Source organism: Crotalus tigris, unplaced genomic scaffold (genome assembly GCF_016545835.1).
Source record: "Crotalus tigris isolate CLP2741 ecotype Arizona unplaced genomic scaffold, ASM1654583v1 scf7180000018371.15429387391:27106975, whole genome shotgun sequence".
NCBI classification, from domain to species: Eukaryota; Metazoa; Chordata; class Lepidosauria; order Squamata; family Viperidae; genus Crotalus; species Crotalus tigris.
In genome coordinates this window covers 21,540,917-21,562,197 of record NW_024096970.1, presented here as the reverse complement: position 1 = coordinate 21,562,197, position 21,281 = coordinate 21,540,917, and the positions used below count along the sequence as shown (strand labels likewise).

Sequence of the window (21,281 nt, the reverse complement as noted above, 5' to 3'; positions counted from 1 at the left end):
ATAAACATATTCTTTGAGGAACTTGCAAGCCTCAGAGATCTGCTTTATTCGTCTCTGTCTGTCGGAACCATGATATAAGCTTCAAACAACAACACTGAAAAAGAATGTTTCTTAGCTTGAAAATATTTTTTGCAAATAACTCTATACTATGTCTAATAGAAACTCATCCAGGATTCTAGCTTCTTGGAAGTATATCTTTAAAAAGCTCAAGAAACATCCTATTATGTTTGCTGGCTCCTTAAGTATAAAATGGGGAAACATCCTTTCCATCTTCCATAGGCAGCATATAAACTAAAAAGATTGGACAGCCATCCCCTTTCCACCAATTATTAGTTAAATTTAATATTAGCTTTATGTCAAGTTCAGCTATTGGGGAATTAATGGAAACATTCACTTACGTTTCTTGGCAGCAATATTCTATCCAAGTTACCATCGTTCAGGATACTAGAAAGATTTTCTAGCAATTATTCCCTCTTGTATAGAAGTGAGTTGAACACAATATGCAAAGGTGTAATGTTGAAAGAATCAGAAAGCCAGTGTCTTTAGTTGATCTGAGAAGAGCATCAAAGATGATTAGGGGACTGGAGGCTAAAACATATAAGGAACATTTGCTGGAATTGGGTATGTCTAGTTTAATGAAACGAAGGATGAGGGGGGACATGATAGCAGTGTTCCAATATCTCAGGGGCTGCCATAAAGAAGAGGGAGTCAAGCTATTTTCCAAGGCACCTGAAGGCAGGACAAGAAGCAACGGATGGAAACTAATCAAGGAGAGAAGCAACCTAGAACTAAGGAGAAACTTCCTGACAGTTAGAACAATTAACCAGTGGAACAACCTGCCTCCAGAAGCGGTGAATGCTCCAACGCTGAAAGTTTTAAAGAAGAGACTGGACAGCTATTTGTCCAAAATGGTATAGGGTTACTTGCCTGAGCGGGGGGTTGGACTTGATGGCCTCCAAGGTTCCTTCCATCATCATCATCATCATCATCACATCATCATCATCACCAATAATGATATGTACTGAATATTTCCTTACCAGGTGTAGAAAGCTCAGCATTTTCCGACCAAATTAATACTTGAATGTGGCTTATAGGCTGGTTTGGAAAATTGAAAAGTGTTTCAGCCTTCAGATAAAAGTTATTTATTTATCAAATTTATATACCACTCTTCTTGTGGTACAAGGTGATACCACTAGAAAGGATGCCTACATCCTTGAAAATCTACCACTTTGATGGATTTCTGGACTTGTTTTGACTGGAGCAACCAGTCTGAAAAGTAAAGATAAATAGATTGATCAGGAGATTCTTTAAGATGAACAAATGTGTGGGATCATTGCAACCCTCGGTCAACTTGGCAAAGGAAGTCCTAATCAATTTAAAAGCACACTTCCACTGGTAAATGCATACAAAAAACTACAGAATGTCTTTCTTCACTGATGACAGAAATACTTATTTTAGATAATTCTTTAGGACAAGAATGTCTCTAGATGTAAGAAGCTGCCAGCATCACTTTGTTTTGTCATCAGTAACAGACCATCCAGAGAAAAGGTCAGAAATGGCAAGTCATTAAGGATCATTTTCTAAAAGTGAAGTTGTTGACAAAAGGAACTCATGACATTTCTGAGTTAGATTACAGGGGGCTCGGTTTGAGCTTTAGATGCACTCATCCATCAAATGATAGTCATTTAAAATTTATGATGAGCTACACAATTTAATAGCACATGCATTACATATAAAAGATCCAAATTCCAGCCCCAGGTATTTCCAAAAAGAGCATGGAAATATCCGGGTTGAAACTTTAGGAAAGTTGCTGCTAACTACTGTTAATGATAATTGGTTAGTGCAATGACTTAATTCAGTATAAGGCACCTTCCTGTGTTTCTAGCATATCAGTACAGAGCAACCTTCCTCAGTTTATGTCTCTCTTGGATCTTAGACTTCTATTTTGCCAAATCCAGTCAGCATGGCAAGTAGAAATAATGAGAAATGATGCCTCTTTCATGCCTTTGGGGAAAATCTTCTGGTTTTAGTTTGATAATAACAGATATCTACACAGCAACACCTTTCTGGCCAATCATTTTTTAAAAAATAGTTTCAAGCGGTTGTATTCTGCAGAACGTGTTATTAGGACAATTTAATTGGGGGATGGAGAGAAAGAGAGGATGGGCAAGATGGGTGTAGTTTTACATATGTTAAATTGCATTCTTGATTAGGTTGCAAAAGGAAAAGCACGTTAGATATATCTCGAGGAGTCTATTGTTGAGGAATTATTGTTAAATTACTGCACAGGTACTTTGGCAGTGACATAGATAAGTAAACTGCAAATAAAGAAAGACCTAAGTCCACCATTTTTGCAAATACAGCCTCTAGTAGTCAAAATCCACACTATTTCTATGGATTATTTCCACATTTCCTATCTTATGCAAGATGTAATAATCTCTTTTTAGTAAATAGCAGCCAAGAAATCATCTCTGAAATTTTTATATTTACAAAGCTGATAATTCTTGGTAAGTTAAGGCCAAATTAACCAATATTATTTAATAGTTTATAGCCACATTTCAAATCCTGGGAGACTAAGGACCTCACAAAGAGACTCTATTTACACAGGGCCTGAAACTTTGGCTACCCCTTCCAGAAAGTTTTATGATTATCAAATACAGGTACCAAGAATATGAAATGCAATGAATGGAGAATAAATGAAAGATGAGAACATGGCCCATCGGGACTCATACAATATGCAAAGAAACTATGCAGCACAGCTACACCAACCTGGTCTCATTAATTAGTGTTTGTAAGCTATACCTAGGAGAGCCATTTGTTGTGATGCCCATGTCCCATCAGTGCTGTGCTCAGTCATATTCTGATTTAAGCCTCAGGTGTGTTTCCTGCATTAATATCAGCACGTTCTCTAAACATATCCCTCAATTTCTCACCCAAAAGAAACATATTAATGGGGGGAGGAGAAAAAGAAAGAAAAAGATGAATGTGGAGTGGCACATTTCTTGCATTTATGATAGTTGCTGACTGCTTTGACAAAATGTGATTGCCAAGAATGAAGCTTCTTTTGGGGTATGAGTTGCAGTCCTGCTGGCCTAAGAAAGATCTGATTTATGCTAGAAAGAGGGATCCTCTGGGGATGGAATACATGGCAGAGCAGATAGAATGCTAAGCATATCACACATGGATCTGCAAAACAGATTGGGCGTTTCTTGTGCTAAAAAATATTTTGTTTAAATTGGGTTTTGTTACTCAACATCAGGCTTTCAAGATATAAAAAATCAAAATCAATTCAAAGTGAAGCAGTTTTGAAGCAGATAAAATTTGCTGAAACCAGTCATGATCTATTCTCATTTACTGTAAATCCACCTCTGTAAGCCAGCAGAAAGCACTGGTATTCTCCTTCATAGCACTAGAATCTACAGTACTTGCAACTGATACTAGTTCATAGCACAAGAAAAGCTAAATGTACTTACCAAGGGAAAAGTTGGTGTTAAAGATGAATGATACAAACATGGATTGCAATCAAATGAGATTGTGTACTTTTCAATTACTTGGGAAGATTACAATGTATCCAACAATGTCCCTTATGACTAACAATTTATTAAAACTAAATATGTTCCATTAAAGCTCATATTAGATTTAAGAAGGTTCAGGAAGCTGAATCAGTAAATGTTGCATCATTTGTTTGTTTATTGATTTGATTTGATTGATTTCCATAGCTGTCCATCTCAACAAATGACACTGAACAGCTTAGACTTAGGAGAGTGTAATATTCCAGTCTAACATTTGAGTCATGATGGCAGAATATAATAAAACAAATAAACATTGGAACAGCTTGTTTCAACCAAATTAAATGCTCTATGACATATGAACTTCAGAATTATGGATGCAATTATGAAAGTACTACACCGAAAAGGATACGGCAAATCTTTGCTTCTATCTGAAAGAATTCCAATTAGAATTATATTAATATGTATAATATATTTCGAGTTCCGTTAACTCTCTTCAGCCAGACTTACTCTTCTGAGATTCGAACCTGGGCTTATCTGCATGTTAGGCAGTTGTTATAACCTCTAAGCCACAGGCTCTCTCCCACTCTGTTAGCTATCAGGAGAGAGACAGGGGGAGGAGATTTTTACCTTGAATGTACACCCTGTCAGCCCAAATATGGCAGAAAGAAATCTTCTTTCTTTTTCTTTTTCTTTTGCCTGTATCAGCTCAATCTAGAGCCATCCACAAGCACGAAGCTAAAAACACCAGCCTGAAGATGATGAATGGGACTTCGTCGAAACGTCGCCAAGACACTTCCAATTTTACGCGGGAGAAAACCCGAACAACCAAATATAAATAAACCTAAAAATTGAGGAACGTAGTCTCCTGGGTGTATACATATTCAAAAGATAAAAACGAGCACCAGGAGATAAAACAATTAAATGTTTAATAAATAGATAACCTAGCTTTCGATGGTTGTATTGCTGCCATTATCCTCAGAGTGTTAAAAGCCAGAGGGTGGGGGAGCTCGTTTATAAGCACAAACATGCCTGCACACGGCTCATAGATCTCGTTATGGGGCCCCGTCGATTAATCCTTCCATCACTCATGTCAGATGTATTTCTGAGTTCTAAGTTCCTGCAGCTGATTACTTCTCTGTTGTGCGTGGCTCCTAAACTGGGAGGCGAGCATTCCATGTTACTTCGCACCAGAGTAACCTGTGTAACTACAGACCGATCCTGCGATGAAATCCCAGATCCGGCTGTCTCCCTCCCCCGTGTCTGACGTATCACTCTCCGGGGGCATGCTACCCCATCCATGCTCCCATCTTCCCCTATAGCCCCCAACCCACCGCCCTTCTGTGCGTGGGATGCACAGCAGTTCATTACGATCTTCATTCCTGTCAGTTTGGCGTCCGATTCAACTCTCCCCTCAGAGGAAATTCCAACTGAGGTCTTCGTGCGTGCGCCCTCACGCGTCCACTGTGCTACTCAGGAACGCATGATGGGACCCTTAATGGGGCAATTGCAGTCATCATCCACCCCAGAGGATGAGGGGAGCATTATTCGCAGATCCTCACCCACATGGTAGAGCTTGGACACAAGTTTGATTTCAGTGGGGTGCAGGTTATTGCTAGTGATGCCTCCAAGAGCAGCAGACTCCTCAAAGAGGCTTGGTTCTCGGATTGTAAGTCTATTAATCGATGTGTGGAGTTACATCCTGCACACCAGGTCATGAAAGCTTGGGATGCACGCATTTGTTCCAGACGGAGGAAGCACCCCACTGTTTGCAATCTCGATTGCCCCAATGAAGAGATAGACAACGAGATAAGGGCGATCCTACCATCCGGAGTGCCCCCGGCTATTAGCAATTCCTACGCACACCCACTGATGAATGAAGAATCCGTTGACAACAGCAACCCACCCCCTGGTGCCCTGGATGCTCCAAACACTCCTCCCCTTCCCCCTTCCCCTCCTTGATATTGCGTCCGACCTACCGACCTTTGAGGTCATCGAGTCCAACCTCCTGCTCAGGCAGGAACCCTACACCATTTCAGACAAATGGCTGTCCAGTCTCTTAAAAACTTCCAGCGTTGGAGCATTCACCATTTCTGGAGGCAGGCTGTTCCATTGGTTAATTGTTCTAACTGTCAGGAAGTTTCTCCTTAGTTCTAGGTTGCTTCTCTCCTTGATTAGTTTCCATCCGTTGCTTCTTGTCCTGCCTTCAGGTGCCTTGGAAAATAGCTTGACTCCCTCTTCTTTGTGGCAGCCCCTGAGATATTGGAACACTGCTATCATGTCCCCCCTCGTCCTTCTCTTCGTTAAACTAGACATACCCAATTCCAACAACCGTTCCTTATATGTTTTAGCCTCCAGTCCTCTAATCATCTTTGTTGCTCTTCTCTGTACTCTTTCTAGAGTCTCAGCATCTTTTTTACATCATGGTGACCAAAACTGGATGCAGTATTCCAAGTGTGGCCTTACCAAGGCATTGTAAATTGGTATTAACATTTCATGTGATCTTGATTCTATCCCTCTATTAATGCATAGTTGCTTACATAGCTTTTGTGGGTGGGACATTTAACACACACACACACACACACATATATACACACACACACACATCATACATACATACACAAACACACACATATACATACATACATACCTCAGGATTATATTGATTGGAAACATGCAGAGGAGGCCTTCATCCTGTAGAGGACAGACAATAGCTAAAATGATGATGATGATGATATTTACATTAATTATGATGTAGGATTTCTGTAATCTATCATATCATAGGTGGGCAACATGTAGCCTAGGGTTTATATAGTGTTCTGCTGAAATTTGGCCTGCAATCTCCCACAAGTTTTTCTCCTGTGATAGATAAGTGCTTATGTTTATTTACTAGGCTTACAGTATTATAAGGATGCTTTTAAGACTTACTTTATTGATGGAATATATTCAGGATATAACTGAATGATGAGAAACCCAGGAATCTAAAGTTGATTTATTTAAAAGGCAAGAAATCAATAAAGGAGATACATTCACACATATCACCTTGACAGTAAGAAAGCACCATTACTGTATTCCATTGATAAAATTCCCACAAAATCTTCTTCCCCTTTTGAGAGGCAAAGCAAATTCCCTTTCATCATAAAGATAGGAAAAAATGTAGTTGTTTGTTTTCCCTGAATGTGGTACAGACTGCCACGGGATGCCTTTATGCCAAGAATGCACTCTTGTCATGATAGTGTGGTGCCAACAGTCACAACTGTTTGGCAACCTGTGGGAACCCAATGATCTGAAGCAGGTTTGCTGAAAGTAAGGAGAAATTATATGCACTATTTTTCTTCACAGCAACCCTCCTCAAAATGATTGGGTTCTCACCAACAGTAGAAATAAGTGCATCCTTTGAGGGCTAAAATTTTGCTCATCCTGCTTTAATAATCATTCGCACAGTTTGTTGCTTCTCTGATGCTACACAGATAAAATAATTTTTGTAGTCCTGGGGAAAATTGCACACACTACCCTTTTTCTGGTTATCATAGGCACGGGAATCATCCTCCCTGCACCATTTTATCATTATTAAGTAGGCAGACTGAGAAGATATCATGTGTACTTGCAGTTTCATCCATGGTGTACAAATTAAGTACTAAATCCACAGCAACAAAAAAAGATCAGCTATTTTATTGAGTAATTTATTCTCTTACACATTTTAAATGGTTCTCTTTTGTTTATCACTGACCATGTGATGGTTTCAGACTACCCACCAGAGCTGGAGTTTGGGGACACTGTTTTGCAGTGGCTCTCATTTTTCTTTTGTGGGTGGTTCCAACTGGTAGTGAAGGAGGAGACATTAAGATCTTGGATAGTCCAGTGTGAGATTTGGCTTCTTCTGCATTTGACTGATTTGTTTGATTATACAATTTACATGTTTACCCCACTTACTATTCTAACTCTTGCACCTGATACCCCTTGCTTTGATTTCTGCTATATTCTCTACATAGGAGTGCTCTTGAAGATGGCACAGAAGTTACAGGTGCTGGTACCTATGTAGTCAAGACTGCATTGGTTGGCAAGCAGTTTCAGGCCTAATTCAAAGTATTGATAATTAGTGATGCAGACTTTTTTCGTCCAATTATTTGGGGGGGCCTTCATAGCAAAAGATGCTGTATAATCATAGGTAGCTGTTTTGGATGGTCACTGGTTGAACAACTTACAAGAGGAGTTTTACTAAATGATCTTACTGCTTTATGGAATGTAAGGCAGTAGCAAATGAATGAATGAATGGATGAATGAATGTATGAATGAATGAAGCCATTCTCCTCCTCTTTTTCCCACATACAAAAGAAGTCCATTCTTCTAATATAGAATATAGATACAAATTACTTAGATATTTGACTATGTGTTTTTAGTTAAATGTACTAAGTGGCCGTCTGCAGTGCTCTAAAACTGTTATTCATATGTTGCCAGGGAACAAAAGGTAGAATTTCTTGACCTACATTAATGATTACTAAGAGGAATTATGTTAAAGGAAAAGGATTTTCTGTGCAAGAAGAGAGGATGAAATGAGCACCAGATGCAGTGTTAATATGAAAGGTGTTAATGCAGGATTAAACCAACAGGAAGATTAGGGAATTGAGAAGTCTATGGGGGAGTTTGGTTAATTCACCTATGTGAAGGTACTCATTCAACAAAGCTGGAGAACAATGCCTAGTAATAGCAATAGAATCAACTACCCCTATGATGGGTTTCTGGATCTGACAGAGATTAAATTGCTTTGAGAATTGGGATATTATGTGTTGTTGTTTAGAGGTACACTAGTTAAATTGGCCAATGTTCAGATGGGAATAAAATCTTTATTCTCACTGATAAAAATGTTTTTTTTTTGGCAGAGGCAAAATGCTTACTGCCAAGACTTCTCTGCTAATGGTGAAAAACTAAAATGAGGTGCAGAATTCTTGATGAGGCTTAAAGTTCCTGAAAGTGCTGGCATCTCAGTGGAGAGCAGTCAAAAGTTTTCTTTTACTGTCATAAATTCTCCAGTTGCATTTTAAAAATATATATCCTGCAATCTTTGCTTGGCTTTTTCTTAGACCTAGCTGAAAACAATTAAAGTTGGGGGATGGGGAGGAGTTATGCCGATTCCTGCAAAACTATGAAGTCATGAGAAAAGATATAGTTACTATACAGTATTTCTTGCCTACTGACCTCTTTTTCCCAGCTCCAGTGAAGCAAAATTGGAATCCAATTTCTCTACAGTGGAATGAAGGATAAATAAGGATCCTGCTTGTGTTGCTGCAAGACAGTCCATGGAGAAGTTGACATAGGACAGCCTCTATAAAGCCAAAATGTTAAATTTTAGACCAGTATGTTCTTCAGTACAAAGGAAAGTGGCAGATGTTATAAAACATGTATTGTATTTATAACCTTTCTTTCCTCAGAGCTCAGTATATTAGGGTTGCACACGTTTTGAAAATGGTCCATTCAGTATAATTCCTGAACAGCAGAATGCAGAAGCCTGAAAAAGACCAGACTGCTTTAATTAATAGCTATGCTTTGCTGTGTAAGGTCAAAAGAACTTGCATAGGCAGACCTGTGTTTTTCACTGCCCCATTATTATCTTCAAAGAGATTTTTAACTATTCAGGGGCATCAGTATTAATCAGAACTGAGTAAAGACTAGAATCCAAGTTTCTCCACCCCTTCTCCAATATTATTACTGGCTACACCATTGGTTTGTTATAATTTTTTGGTTGCAATCTAAATAGTAGTCTGAATTTGGATTCATCAAGGAGGTGCATCATGTATCCATTGTGGGAAGATCTTTTGGGGAACTGGGTGTGTAAGAGATTGGGCAAAACTGTAAGGGACTACATTAATTCTGAATCAATGAATCATTGTTGTTTTTAAATAATTTATGCCATAGTATATGTGAACTTGGACCTTGAAAAAGGTATTTAGATACTAGGATGTGTCTATATGTACAAAGATCAGAATTATACAATCAGTGGTTTTCCCTGTGACCCTTTTACGGGAGCAAAACCTGGACTTTGAAGAACCAGGATAGAAAGAATATTGATGCTTTAGAACTTTAGGTTTTGGGTGGAATTCCTGTGAAGGAGTTTAGGGCTTTGGTTTCTACCTCTTCCATGTAGAGATTGGCCACACTGGGGGACACAGGTGAGCCCATGGTGCAGCTGTGTTAAATACAATGACGTTTTCCACAGACAAAAAGACGGCTGAGCCATGGGTTCACCTGTGTCCCCCATTGTGGCCAATCTCTACATGGCAGAAGTAGAAACTAAAGCCCTAAACTCCTTCACAGGAATTCCACCCACTCACTGGTATAGATATGTGGACGATACTTTGGTCAAGATCAAAACACAGGAATTGGAAGTGTTCACTAAACACATCAACTCTGTGGACAGATACCATCAAATTCACATGGGAAGATGTTAAGTGTTGTGTCCTGAGCCTGCAAAAGCAGGCTCGGGATATTGCTATGGTCCTGGGGTTTCTGCAAGCTGCCCGGTACCAGACTGAGAGGCGCCAGCCTTGCACGCCATTAATGTTGCTGTTTTGCCCAGGGATCAGGTCACTAAAATATTAACAGATTTTCAAAATTCCAAGGTGTGCGTTAAGGGGGAGGCCACCCTTACAGTGCAACATAAGGAGTTTGAAGGTCCATTAGATGTGTTGGTTGTTGGGGGTGAACGCACGAGTCTTATAGGACTCGATTGGTTTGAGACCTTGGGAATCCAGGTTACTGGGCTGCACCATTTGCAAACGTTGGGCCTAGTAGAAGTCTGCAAGGAGTTTGCAGATGTGTTTAGTCCAAAGCTTGGGTCCTACAGGGGGCCTCCAAGTTCATTAAGATTAGACCCAACCATCACACCCATCAGAGTTAAGGCTAGGAGGGTACCCTTCGCCCTCAAGGGCAAGATTGATGCTGAGCTGGATAAATTGCTCCAGCAAGGCATTTTAGAACCTGTAAATTCAAGTCCATGGGAAACCCCCATAGTAACGCCTCTAAAGGCTAATGGGGACATACATATTTGTGCAGATTACAAGTGCACACTAAATAAGGCGCTGCAACAGCACACTTATCCAGTACTAGTAGTCAGTCACATCTTAGCTTCCCTCAAAGGGGGGGCGAGTTTTTGCAAAGCTTGACCTGGCACAGGTATATCAACAATTACCTGTTGATGAAGCTGCTGCTGAGGCACAGACCATTGTAGCGCATAGGGGTACATTCAAGGTCAAGAGACTGCAATTTGGGGTAAATGTAGCCCCAGGCATATTCCAAAGTGTTATGGAGAGCACACTTAGGGGTATTCCTGGAGTTTGCCCCTATTTTGATGATGTCCTTATTGCTGGGGAGTCATCTCAAAACTTAGCAGAGAGGTTGAGGGCTGTTTTGCTCCGTTTTCGAAGAGCAGGCCTTAAGTTGAAGAAGGATAAGTGTAAGATAGGAGTCACTTCTACTGACTTCTTAGGATTCAGGATAGATGCTCAAGGTATTCACCCTGCTGAATCTAAGCTGCAAGCTATACAGCAGGCCCCAAGTCCCAAGTCTAAAAGTGAGCTGCAGGCCTTTCTGGGCCTCTTGAACTTTTACAATGCATTTCTCCCACATAAAGCTGCAGTAGCAGAGCTATTACATAGGCTTTTAGACAAGCAGGACTCTTGGCAGTGGATAAAGGTCCATGAAAAGAGTTTCAACGAGGTTAAGGCATTGCTCACGTCTAATGCTGTGTTAGCACATTTCAGTGAACAATTGCCTGTTTGCATTGCCTGCAATGCATCTCCTTATGGGGTGGGAGCTGTACTTAGCCACTTGAGGGCTGATGGGACACATGTTCCTGTGGCATATTACTCTAGGACTCTGTCTTCTGCTGAGCATAATTATGCCCAAACTGACAGAGAAGCACTGGCCATAGTGGCTGGCACTAAGAAATTTCATGATTTCTTATATGGCGGCCATTTCACAGTCTACACGGACCATAAGCCTCTGTTGGGTTTGTTTACAACAAACAAACAAACCCCTCATATAATATCCCCTAGAATGCTGAGGTGGTCCATTTTCCTGTCAGCTTATGACTACACTTTAGTTCACAAACTGGGAAAAGAAATGGGCCATGCAGATGGCCTAAGCAGATTACCTCTAAAACTGGTAGAAGCAGACCCTGCTCCTGCCATCAATATTCTCTCCATCCAGGAGTTGCCGGAATCGCCCCTCAATGCTAGGGATGTGGCTGCAGAAACTGCCACTAATCACACACTTACACGTGTGCTCTCATGGGTATTGTCAGGTTGGCCTGACAAGAGTCCAGGTACTGAGTTCCAAAGTTTCTGGCTCAAGAAGCATGAGTTGTCCACTTTTAAGGGTTGCCTATTATGGGGTAGCAGGGTAGTTATCCCTGCCTCATTGAGGCCTAGAATCTTGGTCTCTCTGCATGAGGGACATCCTGGAATTGTCAGGATGAAAACACTTGCGCACAGCCATCTTTGGTGGCCTGGGCTTGATAAAGCTATTGAGGCTCAGGTGCACGGGTGTCAGTTGTGCCAACAGTCACGGCCAGAAATGCCTCAGGCCCCAGTTCATAGGTGGGAAGAAACCCAAACACCATGGTCCAGGGTGCATATTGATTATGCTGGGCCCTTTCAGGGGCAATTCTTCTTGGTTGTTTTTGATAGCCATTCCAAGTGGCTAGAGGTTGTTCCTTTTTCCTCCACTACTCCTGCCAGGACAATCCAAGTGTTGAGAGGCATTTTTACTGCACACAGCCTTCCAGATATTCTGGTTTCAGATAACGGTCCTCAATTCACTTCTTCTGAGTTCCAGGCTTTTCTTCAGGCTAACCTGATCCGCCATGTGACTTTGGCTCCTTTCCACCCCTCCACCAACGGGATGGCTGAACGGATGGTCCGCATCACCAAGGATGCCCTCAAGAAACTGACTTACGGTAACTGGCATCACAGGTTAGCAGACTTTCTTCTAGCACATTGCACCACACCTTGCACATCCACTGGGAAAAGCCCTGCTGAACTGCGTTGGGGCCACCGGCTCATAACTAAGCTAGACAGATTGCACCCTGATAGGGTGGTGTCTCAGGTCTTGCAGCCAAGGGCACCAAGGAGCTTGCAACTGGGTGCTCCGGTCTGGACTTGGAACTACGGGCCCGGTCATCTTTGGATTCCAGCTGTGGTCTGCAAGGTGTCGGGACCTTTGTCCTACGAGGTGTCCTTGGACGACGGCCGCGTTCTCCGATGGCACATAGATCAGCTGCATACGAGACTGGACTCTTCCTCTTCTGCTCCTGCCTCTACTCTGGGGGGGGGGAGGAGGGTTATATTGTGCATTTTGGGGATCACTATCAGCAGTCACCGGCCGCTGAGTAGGCTGGGGAAGGCCCATCTCTGGTTTCCGCAAGTGCTCCCAACAGGAATTCATTGGGAAGGGAGACATTCCCCATACCAACACTTACTTCAGCCAGGGAGTCACAGGGGGTATCCACATTACTCACATACATCAAACAGCACTCCAGACAGGGAGACTGACCGGGGGTATCCAAACAAATCAAGACATATAAGAGAACTGGCATCACCACAAAGGAACTGGCCCAATTCTGCAACTGCTCCCAGAAGGAAGCCACCTGAAAGGGGGGTAAGCAGAGAGGCAACTCCTGATTCTGGCACCTCTTGGGGGACCACAAGGCACTGGGGCACGGCAACTATCCCAGACCATCCATCTGCTGGGTGTGGGGTTGAGGGGCTGTGTTTCCAAGGAAGGTCCATTGTGGACCTGCAAAATACCACCCCTCCAAGGGACACTGGTTTGGACTTAGAGGGTCCAGCCAGCCAACAGATGAGCAGGGTAACTGGGTATGGAAGTGAGCAAAGTCCTGGCCTGACGAGCCTGGTGGGCGAGCAAGCAGGCCAGGCAACAGAACCAGGGTCACCTGGGAACATGGGGCAGCAACGAGTGGGCACACCTAGCCTGGTAGGTGAGCAGGGGAGCTCACCTCTTAGGGACTTTGTGAGGTTGCTGTCAAGTTCCAGGGAAACATGGCAGAAATGCCATTAATGAATGGCGGAGTTGTTGTGGTACTTTTTGGAAATCAGATACATTTATTCCCAGAATGATAGAATGGAAAAAAGGTGTGGCTTAAGGGTAACATCCATGTCCACACTCCATGCATTTGATTAATGGAATTATATACCATGTCCCCTATGGAGGTCGCACATGTGTGCGGAAAAGAAGTTTCATCTAGGGGGAAGGGGTGTTGTGTCCTGAGCCTGCAAAAGCAGGCTCGGGACATTGCTATGGTCCCGGAGTTTCTGCAAGCTGCCCGGGACCAGACTGAGAGGCGCCAGCCTGCCGCACATGCACAAGGCATGAAAGCGTGCCATTAATGTTGCTGTTTTGCCCGGGGATCTAGTCACTAAAAAAGAGGCCTGCGAGCCTCGCTGTTGTTGTTGGAGTGAGCAGAAGGAGAAATAGAGCTATTGATTCTACCATGTGTGATCTTCATTCGCCATCGAACGAAGGACTTAACATTAAGGAAAATAGTCTGGCCTTCCGGGACTGTGTAGTACACATTAAGGAAGACAGAAGCCTTAACATTGAAGTTTACAGAAAATCCACATTTTGATTCTTACCATCCACTGCAGCACAAAATGGGAGTTATCAGAACACTACACCATCGCACTGAAAGTCTGCCTACCAGCAAAGATGGGAAACAAAAAAGAACTAAAACACATCAAGGAAGCCCTCAGAATGTGTGGCTATCCTGGATAGGCCTTAAACTGGTATAAAGACATTATAACAGTAACGTTAAATTCATCATGGAATAAGATAGGATTATTGGATCTCAAACTTTAAAAATAGTCAAATATTTTCATGAATAGCAAGTCTTTAATCGGATACAACATACTGAATTATAGAAGAGATAATCAATTCAATTGCTATTTGTTCACTAGAGGTCTCTGTTGCTCTATATTACCATATAGTTCGATTTCTAAAGGAGTTCTGAGTAAGGATAATTTTGTTTTGGAGATCTGGAAGTCAGATCTGCCTGATTCAACCAAATATTGACATTACTCTGTGGAAAACTCTTTATAGGTACACTCTCAGTAACCACCTTTCTTGTTAACAATGCAATTTCTCAGTGAACAGTGCCATTGTTGAACAGCATAATGAGTATAATTATGTGGAGCTTTTACTGGTCAATAGTCTCAAAGCTTTTTACAGCATTTGAAAAGGAAATGTATAGTCTGGCTAGATGCTCCTCCAATCCACAATCTGATTCATTGGGAACGTGCCACAGCCTTTTATGCATTCTCTGCCTGTAGCCCTAAATGGTGCAGTGGACTCTTCCATTTAAATTTTTACCACCTCTTTGAGCTGTTTGTTTAGAAGAAAACCAAGTTCAACATTTATCAGGATTTAAATTAATCTCAACAAATTTCTCAGTGTTTCTGGTTTTCTGGGACATATATATTACTGATTCTGTGGCAATGCTATTCCTCAAATATGAATCTGGATACTAGAGAATGAAACTACTTTGTTTCTGGCCTGTGATAGCCTAAAATGTGATCCATACCAGGAATGATTATGGAAGACTTGACAACATGGCACTGATGTCACAAATGGAAGCACAGTAGACTTTGGGGGCCATCTTCCTCATTTGGGACAGTGTTATGTTTAGCAGTATTGTATATAAAAGGAAAAAATAAAAATAAATAGGAAATCCAGTGGAGACTGAATTTCAGCATTGGTCAGTAAGGGATTCAGAGTTTTAAAAAATGAGATTCAGGGCTTTCTGTGGCCCACAAATTCTAGTTTGCCCAATTTAATCTAACATTAGTAGTGTAATATCTGGCTTTTACCTATAGGTCAGTGGTAATAGATTTGCTGTTGAAAGACACCAATAGGCAGAATGAGACAGTTGTCTCAAGCAACAGACTCTACATATCTTCAAAAGACAGCAAATTCTCAGTTGCTTAGCTGAAGATAGCTTATTTGTCATTCTTATATTTTTATGTTCAAGAGTGGAGTACCAGAAGCACCAAATAACTTTGAGTACTCTGCACCTTGACTTAGGAGGCATCTGTTGCTGCTGTTCATGTATTAAAATGTCTGGACATTCCTGGGGGATCATGATAGTTATCCTGCCTTTCACAAGCCTTGCTGTTGTGCTGTTTTAATGATATAGGATAAAATTGGGGGTGCCAGGTTCATGCAGCTAGAAAATTGATGATAGCAAAGGTTTTAGTTTTAGGGTGCTTTTTTTAAAGTCAAAAATGAAAGTCCCTGAATTGAAGAGTAGAGGCAGTTCTATGTGCATATGATAAAACTGGTATACAGCAGGGGAAATTAAAAAGAATAGAAGTTATAAAACTGTTCAGTTTTAATGAGAGTTGTATGTATTATTGCTGCCTATTACACTTGTGCAATCACATACCACACACCACTCACTAGGCAGTTGCTTTGAAAAAAGAATACAACTTCTTTAACTGCAAAATGCTCTTATGTTGAACACTTAGCAAACATATTCTCACAATAGGAGTACAGCCTGGGTAAATAATTTCTGTATGATGTAGATAAAAGAGTAACAGATGCAAATTTACTGAATAAAAACTGGTAAAAACTGTAGGCCCATATTAAATCAGAATAAGAGTTATTCAGCATATGTAGATCCATTCACTTCAGAATTTCAAGTGGAAGATCATACAACCAGGCTGAAAGACAGAATTCCAGTTTAATAGTAACTTAGCTGAGCTGGCAGGAAGGCAGCCCACCAACTGTGTATGATAGTATACAAAGTAGTTAATGAATCTCCCATTCTAGAATGCCTATAGGGACCTTGAAGCACATAGATGGCCGCAGTATCTTTTATATGCACAGGAACATCTGCTGGGTGGCTTTCAAAAGAGATCCAGTGTGGTTTCTTATGCTAGTTAGCATAAAAAAAAATAGTTTGATACTCTGACATTATTGCCTCCATAAAAGCAGCCATACTAAGGCAAAAGAATCTTACTACAGATGTAAATTAGAACACAATTTAGAACATTAGCCTGTTTGTTTTGTGAACCTAATTAGTAAAACAAACAAGATAAAGCCAACAAAATAACTGTACAGGTGCATAATCTTTAAAGTGTGAAACTGAAATCAACTGAGTTCAGTAACAAATGGCTGCTAAGAGGAAGCAAACTAATTCCTGACCCTAATACTTTGTTTATACAGTATATTTTTAGTTTTAAATGAATGTTTTCCCCAAAGTGCCTTGGACTGATTTGAATAATCACAACAGAGGAGGCTACCATTTTTTAAATTATGAGTTATACTCTCAATATTTGCAACCATTTCCTGCTTTTTTCTTCTTCCAGTCACAAAGATTTAGATGCACAGCAGGCCTTAACTGAAGTCAACTGTATATCTCTTCCTTATTAAATCAATATGGCTTTCCTTTGTATATACTTATCAAACACATAGTTGAAGCACAGACAGATTACCATGTCTATATACAAGGCTTGTGATAACTCTTAACTTGTGTTATCAAGTTTGGGTTGTGGTTGCGGCTTTCAAATGTGCACTTCTTGGTCCTCACCCAACACCTTATACCAGCTGGTTAGGGAATTCTGGGAAGTCCACACATATTAAAATTGCTAAGATTGAGAAACACTAACTTATATTCATGCCTTGATTTGTGCTTATCTTTCCAGCTTAAGTCCATATGGTTTCGGTTTTTCTGTCTGTGAATAAGAACTTTTCAAAAAACTAGGAATTCTGTAATTCTTAGTTCTTGAAAGGACATTCCTATAGGGGGGCCTTTATTTCTCAAACTAAACATTCAAGACATTCCTAAATAGGCATTCTTGTTTTGACATCTTTACTACACACCTTACCAAATGGTATAATCCAAAGTCCACCTCAGTTCTGCTTCATACTACTAGTTTAGCATTCTAATCCTAAAATGGGGACTCTTCTAAAGAGGTACACAGGATATGTTATGTACACATATGTACACATATTTGGCATGCTGGCAAAGTGTCTTTGATTTGAGTTGAAGTAGTAATGCAGTATTTTTCCAAGAGCACTGTCCTCATAAAAACCTTGGTGCTGGGGTTGGAATAACATCGGCTAGCTACTCCTACCAAATATGAATCAGCTTGTGTTTGTGAACTGTATGCTGATTGCATGCATTATTCCTTATTGTGTGCAAACCTCCCCCAGATATTCATGCCACTCCCTATTTCTGAAGTCCATGACATACATTTGATCCCTTGGAGAGCATTTTGCCTACTTGCAGATTGTTCTGGGTTTCCTTGTCCTACAGAAATCCTCCACTTACATTTCACTGGAATACCTTTAAATCAAGTGGTTCAAAGGTCTCCATAGCTGAGTTTCTTCTTACCTATTTTATATTATCACTTATAAATTTTTATGTTTATATTATCATATGTAATCAATAAACATTCACATATCATATTGCTATACCACTTATTCCATGGATCAAAAACTTTGTCTATTGTCTCTGATCTACTTTGTCCAAGCATGCATTGTTTCAGCCAAAGGAGTTGTCCTGAATGAGTAGAGCTGCTGATGCTTAGTTGGGATTCTGGCAGAAAGCAAAAGTGTTGTTTTTTTTGTGGGCAAAAGTGAGGATGGAATCATGCATGTACAGCTAGCTAGGGAAGTGTTAGGCAAAACTTTAATTGAAGCTGAGTCACCAAACATTATAGCAGCTGGACTTGAAAGAAGTGTGAATTATGCAACATCTCTCTCCCCAGGATCTCTCTTCTCATATCTTCATGAGAAGGCCCTGGAAATCAACTTTCACAAGTTCAGATTTTGTAAGGTAAGACATTGGATACACATAGCCAATCATTGATCTAATATCATTATAGTAAATTGCCATACATATCTAATATGTGTCTGGATAGCAGTCTTAATTAACAGAATCTGGGTAAATTCTTATGCATTTCAACAAATGAATGAGGTTGCTGATGATTAGATAGTATATGTAGGCTCTATTACAATTAATAGACAATTGATTTCACCCTTTGAGAACCCAATCCAGAAGTGGTTTGATTGGTATATAATGAACTGTTTTAATACTCTTGAAGTGTGCCTACTTTATGTTCTGTGGTCCAATTTGTGTCATTTAAAACAGAACCACAGGGATTGTTGTGATAATAAAAAGGTACAATCCAAAAAGGAAGGACAAGAATCTGCACAAATATTTAGTTCTTGTTTGGTTTTCTGTTACTACTTAAGACTGTGGTGCAAGCAGGACACTGTCCTAACATTCTTCATTAAAAGAAAAATGAAAGCAATTTAGGGAGGGATTTTGCAGAGAATTTTTTTCTTCTAAGGAATAACAACCAAACAGGGGAAATGTGGGCAAATGATGTTGCATGTATTATTGCACAAATGACTTGAATTATGTACTTTTTGCACCAAGTTGACTAATACACAATTTATACAATTACATCATGATCAGGGGACTGGAGGCTAAGGAACAGTTGCTGGAATTGGGTATGTCTAGTTTAATGAAGAGAAGGACAAGGGGGACATGATAGCAGTGTTCCAATATCTCACGGGCTGCCACAAAGAAGAGGGAGTCAAGCTATTCTCCAAAGCACCTGAAGGCAGCACAAGAAGCAACAGATGGAAACTAATCAAGGAGAGAAGCAACCTAGAACTAAGGAGAAACTTCCTGACAGTTAGAACAATTAACCAGTGGAACAACATACCTCCAGAAGTGGTGAATGCGCTAACACTGGAAGTTTTAAAGAAGAGACTGGACAGCCATTTGTCTGAAATGATATGGGGTTTCCTGCCTGAGCAGGGGGTTGGACTAGATGACCTCCAAGATCCCTTCAAACTTTATTATTGTTGTTGTTGTTGTTATTATTACTATTGTTGTTGTTGATGCTGCTGCTGCTGTTGTTGTTGTCATTATGTCTTCCACATGCCAATGCTGCCAAATTCTACTTTTTACCACCAGAATGAACCTTTATAGCATATACTTTTGTTTCTTTTGCTATTCCTATTGTTGTAGTCATAAGATTAATTATAAATTGATTTGAATAACTTGTTACTTGCCTTATCTTTTATGCATCCTAATATCAATCTATTTTTTAAAAAATGAGCATATCATAGTCAAATCAGTGGCATATATTTATTTTTAGAAATATGTGCATTCTACTCATGTAGAATGCTTTTTTCCCTTTTTTATAACTAGGTTCCTTTTTATCTACCTTTTAAATTATTCTCTATTTTTGATACCATTGTTCTTTCTTTATTTCATCCCTCAGATGACAGGGATTATTGCTATAATTGTCTTTGCATATCCAGAATGCATTGCTGCTGAATTACAATAATAATACTGTATATTTAAGGAACATATCAGCAACAACCTATTTTTAGATTTATTCTGCTGTCAAGTGTAAAATCGTACATATTTTGGAATCAGCATATATTCATGGAGCTCTTGGAATTTCTGAAACATGTTACTTTAAATTCAAAGACTGGAACATAAAAGAATTTTACAGAGTAAAAGAAGAAATATTTCTCTTGCTTGCTAGATGTGCTGAAGAATAAAGTACTGGTATTGTGATTCCTGAAATAAGGTCTACTGAGTTCATTAGAATTAGGATGTCTGTGAATGCATCTTAATGGAAATGGATTAGGACAAAAAAGGCTGTAGTTTTGCATAAAGTTTCTGTATGTTAATATATAAGCCAGGTGTGAACAATCCGTGGCCCCAGGGTTGTATGTAGCTTTATGCCATTTTTCTTTTGCAGAGCTTGCAATTCCTTTTAACTGTCATTGCTGAAAATCGGCTGCATTGCTTTCTGCCATTTTGACTGAAGAATCACATTTAAATTATAGTGTAGGGATAAATAGGCTTAAAATAACATTGACATACATACCTACATATATGCCCATCAAACTATTCCCTTTTGTGGTATACGGTAGTACACAGGAGAGCCAGTGTGATATAATAGTTAAGGCATCAGGCTAGAAACTGGGAAACTGTGAGTTCTACTCCCATTTTCAATACAAAGCCAGCTGGGTGACTTTGACAGTCACTTTCTCCCTGTCCTATGAAGGAGGCAATGGCAAAACACTTCTGAAAAAAAAAGTTGTCAAGAAAACTGTAGGGACTTGCCCGGACAGTCTCTGAGTATCATATAAGATTGAATGGAAGAAAAATAAAAATAAATGTCCTTATTTTTCACAATGTTCAATTCCACATATCAAAGTGGATAGAAGAATGCTTGCATTCAAAACATTTTGAATGCAATCAAACAATCATCCCTTGCAGCAAACCATTTACTATCCATTCAATTTCTATCAACACTGGAATGTCTAAAATTCATCTAATCACTTTCTCATTCTTAGTACTAAATATTCTACCAAAATACATAAATATTGTCTATATACATGTTCTGGTTTTTCAGCATATATGGTAACACTCCTAATGTGTTACCATAAGCATTCCTGATAATATTTGTAAATACCTAAAGCAACTGAACACCATCGTGTTTTATTCCCCGAGCAATATTGATTCACTTGCTTTGTAATTTATTTACTACCACATATATTTTACTTTCACCATATGTCACTTTTATCATATTAACTAAGGTATGTAGGAAGCACATCACAATAGTATTGGGGGACTTTAATTACCTTGACATCACCTGGGAGATAAACTCTGCACCAAATGGAAGATCAAACAGATTCCTGACAAACCTAGCAGACAACTTTGTC

At 40.0% G+C, this 21,281-nt stretch overlaps 1 protein-coding gene across 3 annotated transcripts in view; it reads right to left on the bottom strand.

Moving 5' to 3' along the window:
• The window catches only part of SYNDIG1L (synapse differentiation inducing 1 like), a 72,927-nt gene that overhangs the window by 35,237 nt on the left and 16,409 nt on the right, over positions 1-21,281 (bottom strand). For 2 of the 3 annotated variants that reach the window (XM_039351745.1, XM_039351747.1), the window contains exons 2-3: positions 8,706-8,832; positions 6,160-6,203 (exon numbers count right to left, since the gene is read on the bottom strand). The exons of the other annotated variant lie outside the window; for it this stretch is intronic. The gene's annotated coding sequence lies outside the window, so the exon portion shown is untranslated. The remainder of the gene's footprint in view (positions 1-6,159; positions 6,204-8,705; positions 8,833-21,281) is intronic. 3 annotated transcript variants of the gene reach the window in all.